Source organism: Anser anser (genome assembly GCF_964211835.1).
Source record: "Anser anser genome assembly, chromosome: 1".
NCBI classification, from domain to species: Eukaryota; Metazoa; Chordata; class Aves; order Anseriformes; family Anatidae; genus Anser; species Anser anser.
The window spans coordinates 212,636,540-212,643,824 of record NC_139720.1 but is presented as its reverse complement, the minus strand read 5'-3'; positions in this window follow the sequence as shown (position 1 = coordinate 212,643,824).

Below are 7,285 nucleotides of genomic sequence, written 5' to 3'. Positions count from 1 at the left end.
ATGTCTTACACCAAGGCCTTGTTTTTTCTTTAGAGGAATTTCACCCATTTATTAGGAAAATTGTAAACACAAGAAGAGCAGTGGCTGGCCCCGAAAGGAAAGCCGTCGCATTTGTGCAGTGGAACAGCCTCAAACACCAACACTGAAAAGACGTGCCACCAAATGCAGGAGCAAGTGGAGACTTTTTGGCCTGGAGAAGTTATATAACCTATGAATGAAATAAGGAGATGAATAGGTTAAATTCACCCCTCTGATAAAACACTACAAGAAATTAGAGAGTTTTCCCCTGCCTCTTGCATTCCGGCTGCTTTGTGCTTTCCACCAGCCCACAGTGATTTAAACAGCGAAGTTTATCTAAAACGCTTTGCCAAATCCATCCTTCATATTACTAACAGGGAAGCTGAGACAAGGAGAGACCAAACAAGTTATCTTAGGCCTTCAGTTAGGCCAGCCATTTTTGCCCACGTGAAAACTACCTTCCAGTTCGGAGTAGAGAAGAGGCCCAGCTAAACTCCAGTCTTTCGTTCCAAACCTGCCCTGTGTTTTCACATCTCAGCAGTGTTTTGTTTCTGGTTCCAGGTGAGACCCAGCTAAAACCATGGTAAAACATGCAAAGATTTGGGACAAAATGCTCAGAAGAGCCCTCAGGACCAGACTCTTAATCAGAGTTTGACTTGGAGCATAATTACATTTAAAAGAAGATCCTCCCCTTGTTCTCTTAACACAGGTCAGAGACTAAATACAATCAGACACAACAGACACCTCATTCCTTTAGGCTCACCCGTCATCTCTGAGCCCCAGCCAGGTCTGAATGAGACCTTTTGATATATGGTTCATGAGCTCTCACCTCCAACATCTTTAGAAATGAGCTGAGATGACAACACATCACAGGGTCATAGGTCATTAGCATATTTTAGCTGGTCACCCGTGTATTGGGCTTTATGTATGCGCTGATGTGCCGTGTTCTTTCCTGTTAATGCTTGCAAAACCCTTGGGACCCTCAGGGTTAAAAAGGATTTGGGGATCTGTTGATTGCACACATAGCATATATCAGTTTGCTGAGCAGTAATGGACTTAAGCCTGTGCTTAAGGGAGTTTTAGTCTTAAATGTACCCAAAGACATCTCAGTTTGTTGTTTTACTGTAGTTCTGCTATTACGTCAGGTGCCAATATTCACTCCAAATCTTAGGAGGTCTCCATATCTGCAGAATAATACAGGATGGTATCTTCTTTCTTTTTCCTGTTTCAGCTCCTCCCTCCTTACACAAGCTGTTACACGTGGGCTGTAAGCTGCAGGCTGCACACCTTCTCCTCTCACTGAAGGCATCACTGTTATTTCAGGTACGGTTTTCCTTCCATGCTCTCCAGTTTTATTCCGTGTCAGCAGCTGGGTTAATTTTGAAGGGTTTGATCTGCAAGAGGGTTAAAGCAAGCAGCCACAAAGACACAGAGATTTCTAAGCTTGGCAAGCCTAAGCGACCTCTTCTTTCTGCACGCCTTCCCATGGTTTCATTGTCTGTGTCAGCCAGGCTCTTGGTTCCATCTGCAAGTTTTTATTATTCCAAGAATAATCATTTGACTAACAGAGACCTCTCCCTGCAGACAGAAGGAAGGAAAACCAACCCAAATTGATATTGCAGATGGAGGTTAGCTTGGATCTAGTCACAAAGGAAAATAGAGAAAGTACTTTTTTTTTTTTTTTTACAGATGCATTTGTCTTTTTTCCCTCTGTTGGCCTTTCTTTCTCTAAAATAATAATAATAAAAAAATAACGAAAAGAAACATAAGCAGATAACTGTATAACTGCAAGAAAAGAAACAGAGGGACAGACTTTCAGGTCCCCTAAAGGGCTGATTCAAGGCCAGCAGCTTACAGCATATTTGGGTCAGGCCCTTGGGAAGAGATGGGAAAGATGTCCAAGAGAGGCACCTGCAGCACCTGGTCATCACGGCTGTTGTGAGGCCTGAGATGGCTGCATGAGTCCTTGCTCCTTGAGAAAAAACATTATAGAAGGGGGTCTGCAAAAATCCGTTTTGCCCCAGTTCCTTATCCCTCTGATGAGTGCCACCACCAACACAGCGATGTGCATGGGACATAGCACACAATCTACTATGGGAACTAGTTGACACGGGTGCACAAGGCTGACAGAGAGAGCTGTCCTGGATGGGTGAACACTACCTCATCTTGTTTCCCTTTGGCTAAACTCCTGGTTTTGTTGGTCAGGTCGGTTCCCTTCTCTTCAAAGGTCAGGATTAACCCAGAGCAGCAGTGCTTCCATCCATGGTGCATGGCCAGACTTCTGCCATTGTACTGGAGAGCAAAACACATACCCAAATCCCAGTGCCCATTGGTCCTAAATAGGCTACTCTGCCTGCAAAACCCCTGAGACTTCATTTTTCCTCTAGCAGTCTATAGCCTTGAGGCCCCCAGTGCTTGATTGTAAGTTTTTCTGGTTAATTTGACCTCTACACTTAACCCACAGATCCCAGTTGCTCTCCACAAGGGATCCAGCTGTATTTCTAGGCTCCCCAGGCTTCACTTCTCCCTAGCGGCAGCTGCATGACTCAGTGCTGTGCAGCAGTTTTTATTTCCAGAGCGTTTTGCAAACATGAGCTGACTAAGCCTTGCCAGCCCCCATCGTTTGCCAGTTGGATTGAAGGGGCCTCTGAGGAGCACGGCTGCAGCTCAGCCCAGAGGTGCAATTTCATTTTCAATTGTAAAAGCATTTGGGGGGAGGTCGGGAGACAAAGAAAGTTGTTTGGTTGCTGCTGAGATTTTATTTCTATTTCTAAAATGCATTTGCCTTGTCTACTTGCTTGGCAATTCATCAGCATCCCAGGTGCTGGTAACTACCTCCCTCAAAGCACGGGAACTTCTGCCCCCCCCGCCCAGGGAAGCCAAGAAGGGTGGTGTTTAATGTCCCCCCAGCTTTAAAATCTGTGACTATATGAAAGCTGATATTCTGTTTCTAAATCTGTAATCCATCTTCCTCATTCCACCTCTGCCCTTAAGGCCGGAGGGAATTAGAGCAGGGGGTTCGTTGTGTGGAGATTAATGATTCTGGCTGCAGTGGGTAAAAAGAAAAAGCAAGTTCTTGCCTCCTGAGCTTTTCATGCTGTAGCTTTGTCCTCTCATGTTATAGCCCCTGGAAAACCTCCCCACACTGCATGGGTGGTGGCACTGCATAGACAGACGAGTCTTCTAATGGCTATGGGTGAAACAGGCTGAATTTACAACTGGGGTAGGATTTGGCCCATTTTTAAATACATAAAGTGTTGGCCAGTCTCAGGAGGCTCTGAGGCTGAGATAGATGAGTTAAGTGCACAAATCCCAGAGAATGAAATTCCCCAAACGACTTCACACCACCTGCTTTGCATCTCTGCAAAGAGCTGAGATTTTCCAAGCTGCCTTTGTATTCAGAGGTTTGTTTTAATAGGAAACGCACATTCAGATACACACAGGCAGCTTGGAAAACCTCTCCTATGAGTGCTGAGCTTTATATCACTCGTAGTGTGTTTTGATGGAAATTGAGGTGGAAAGTGTCACCGAGGTCACTCCCAGTGGAAACAATGAGCCTTCCTTCACTCGCCATCACAGGCAGCAAGTAGCACTGAGCTACCTGTCGCGTCTCAGGAGCACTCACTGTGATCTCTCCAGGCACCTCCCAGGTACTGCAGTCTGCAGTGCGTTGGATATGGGAGACCCAAGGGTCTAGATGCCATCACTACTTTCATCTCTCTCCTGCATCTCCTGGAATGGCTCAGTTTTCAAGTTTGCAAAGTGCAGCTCAGGAGAAAAGTCTCTGCTTAAGACAGTGTCACAAAACATGAAACTTTTTTGGAATAAAAGCTCAGTTTCATCAGAGAAGTCTTGGCCTGAAGAAGATCAAGGGTAAACAATGGTCTGATTTGTACCATCCTGCTGTTTAAGCCAACGAGTGCATCTATGTGTTGGCTGTGCAAGACATTACTCAGAAGCTCAGGCTGCCCCTGAAAGCATAAGCAAAAAAGAATAATCAAGCAAATCGCCAGGAGAGGAAATCATGTTGGCAGCTTTCTGGTCTGAGCATTGCTTCACTGATCATTATGTCCTGCTTTGGCAATCTGATCCATTTCATTGATTTTCCTAAATGCAGACTCTGAGCTTTGGGTTTTTGAGACCTGTCTATCAGTTTCTCTCATAACTAAGTGTACATTTCTATTTAGACATCGACTCTTCCTGGAACAGTCTGCGACCGAGGAGTGGAGGTATCTTGAGAAGATGTCCTCTAGCATAGGCACTCCTGTATCAGCAGACTTCATAAGGAGTGAAATTTTGATGTTGGAATGATGCAGTAGGTCAACTTATATGATCATGTTGGTTCCTTCCATGATCATTGGGAGTTTGGCCCCTGCTGGTTAAGAAAAAATGTCAGTTATAGATGGTTTCATCCTCCGTTGTCCTATTCCAGCCCTGATTAGGCCAATCATTTTAGCAGGTAAGAAGGGAAGGTGGTGTGCCATTCATGTACACATTGGCCTTAAGGAAATGAACTCCGTGAGCACATAAAGATTCAATAACTCTCAAATGGAGGCCATAACACCAACCAATCTTGGTTCCCTACGCCCGCTCCCCAAGAGTTTACATATCTATTTAAAGCAGGATGAAGAAAGCTTCATGATATCTACAGCGTGAGCCCCTCAAGACCTGTTTCAAACTTCATATTATCTTGTAGTGGTTTTAGTGACAAAACTGAGAGCAACACAATGGTGGTTGAGACTTGGCTGTTTCTGGGATGAGTTCATTTAATGGAGGAATAAAGAATTGTACTGGGAAGCTTTCACTGTTAATCCAGACTGTGAATATATTGAGGTGGTAACAAAAGAAGGTTAATTTAAGTGCCAACATCATTCCTTGAGGTGGCTGACTTGCCTATTGTACCTTAATGAGGCACATAAACATCAGCGTCTCCATGGGCATCTGATTGCTCCTCAATCAGCAAAGACTTGGTCTGCAAAGGGATTCGGCCGCCTCTGAAATTCAACATCCGTGTTTGCCTAGCTGAATGTGGACTACATCCTCTGTGTTGACCAGAGGCTCAGCAAGTGCAAACGAAAGCATTGTCTTCCCGCTGAGGTGGCATCCGGTGGCCAACACGTCCTCGTGGGACTGGATGATATGACACAAGACCAGGTCACTCCTGTGCCCTAAGGGACTGAGAGCTGTAGCCAACAGAAAAGCCCAGCCAGCATCTCACATAATACTACATGGTTGTATTTAAGCAGCAATTCAATTTTCATTCACTGATATGAGAGCTTAGTTACATATCCCACATGCAGACGCCTAAATGTAGGCACCTTAATTCCTTAATTTCAAACTGAATCCCATCATTTTGTCCTCTCTGTTCACGGTGTGTTCAGCCGTAGAGCATTTTAACAAGCATCTCATCACACACCGTAAAAGTTAAATGAAGGCAGGTTGTTCCTGTGCTGGGATACAGACATTTTGTGGCACCAAATTTAGGTGATGGATGGGTATGACCCAGAAACGTCGCATCAAATACTACTGAATAAAATATTGTGAATTTGTCACATTTAAGGTAAAAGGAAAAGTTGCATCTTCCACTAAAGAAGCTCACTTCACCTTGTCTGGGTGATCTATGTAGGCAGAGGAAAATTCAGATTTTCAGTCTTAGGAGTCCAAACTTGCCAGCTGTGGAAAGCAAGACACAAAGGTGGCACTTGTGCACTGAGTCTGGCTGGGATGGAGTTAATTTGCTTCGTGGCAGCTGGTGTGATGCTGTGTTTTACAATGGTGACAAAAAAAGTGCCGACAGGACGCTGATGTTTTCGCTGCTGCTGAATGGTGCTTGCACAGCGCCGGGGCTGTCTCTGCTCCTCACTCTGCCCCCGGGTGAATAGATGGGGGGCACACAAGAGGCTGGGAGGGGACACAGCCAGGCAGATGAGCCCAACTATAGCCCACAGAGATAGCCCATCTGATGTCATGCTCAGCAAAAAGAAGGGAAAAGAGAGGGCTTTAGGGAAGTTGCTTACCAATTGGCTGCACACCAGTCTACCCATAGTGAGCCTTTGGGTTTGAATTGCCTTCGGATCACTTATTTTTTCTTTCTCTCTTTTTCCACTTCTTCACTTATTAAACAATTTTTATCTCATCCCACAAATTTTCTTGCTTTTCCTCTTCCCCCGGTCTCACTGGATGGGGGACAGTAGTGAACAGGCAGCTACCTGCTGGGATTAGCCCACAGCACGCCACTGTCCTTGGCAAGCAGTACAGCAACGGATGGCAAGGCTTTTACATAAACTGGACTGGCATAAGCAGTCACTAAATCCATAATTTGTTGCAGGAAGGGTTTTGCAATTCAAGCTGACTGATGATTCAAACACATGGAAATGGTCTTGGAGGCTGGAGAACAGCTGAACATACCACACAGCTTCTGAGATTTGATCCTGTACCTGCTTCTCACTCCAGGCTGAGCTAAGCATCCTCATCTGCCCAACAGCAGTAACCCTGGAAGGACAGGTAACCAGCAAGGCTGCTATTCTTTCTTTTATTTATTTTTTTTCCAGATGAATGAAGCATATAAATAATATTGCCTACATGCCCAAGAGAAACAAGGACTTCTGTGAACAACGGGATACTAATGTCTGAGAGGATCATCACAGCGATATTTACTGCAGCCTGCAGTAATCTCTGCCTAACTGTGATTTGCTGTTATGCACCAAAACAAGTTGCAGAGAAGGGGGAAAAAATAAATTTTATCTGTAGAACATCTGAAATGAGGCCCGAGCTTATAAGGCAGTTGTGAAGGTGAAAGCTGGGAAAGCAGAGGATGAAAGCAGAAATAAGGGGCAAAAGAATATGCTGGATGATGGAGAACTGGAAGAAGCTGAGCCGACAAGAAGCAGAGAAGTTGCTGTGAGTTGCATGCGTATTCTTACAACTGGTGGCATTTGGCTCCCTCATGGATTTACAAAGGGTCACCAGATGGTCACCCACAAAAACAGATGGGCCACAATTATCTGCAAGAGGCACGGCAGAGTCACTGCTGGATGTGAAAGTCTATAGCAATGCTGAAGGGCAGCAGTGATCATGAATTACTTATTGGAAAGATGGCAAACACATTAAAGCCCAGGGGAGAGATGGGTGACACTGGATGTAAATTTGATCCCGTAAAGTTAAAAGGCAAGTCCACGAGACAAACAGAGAAGGTAATGCTTGGAGAGTGTTTCAGACCATTAATTTGGAATGATAAAGAAATCTCAGTAGAGACCAGATGGGAAAT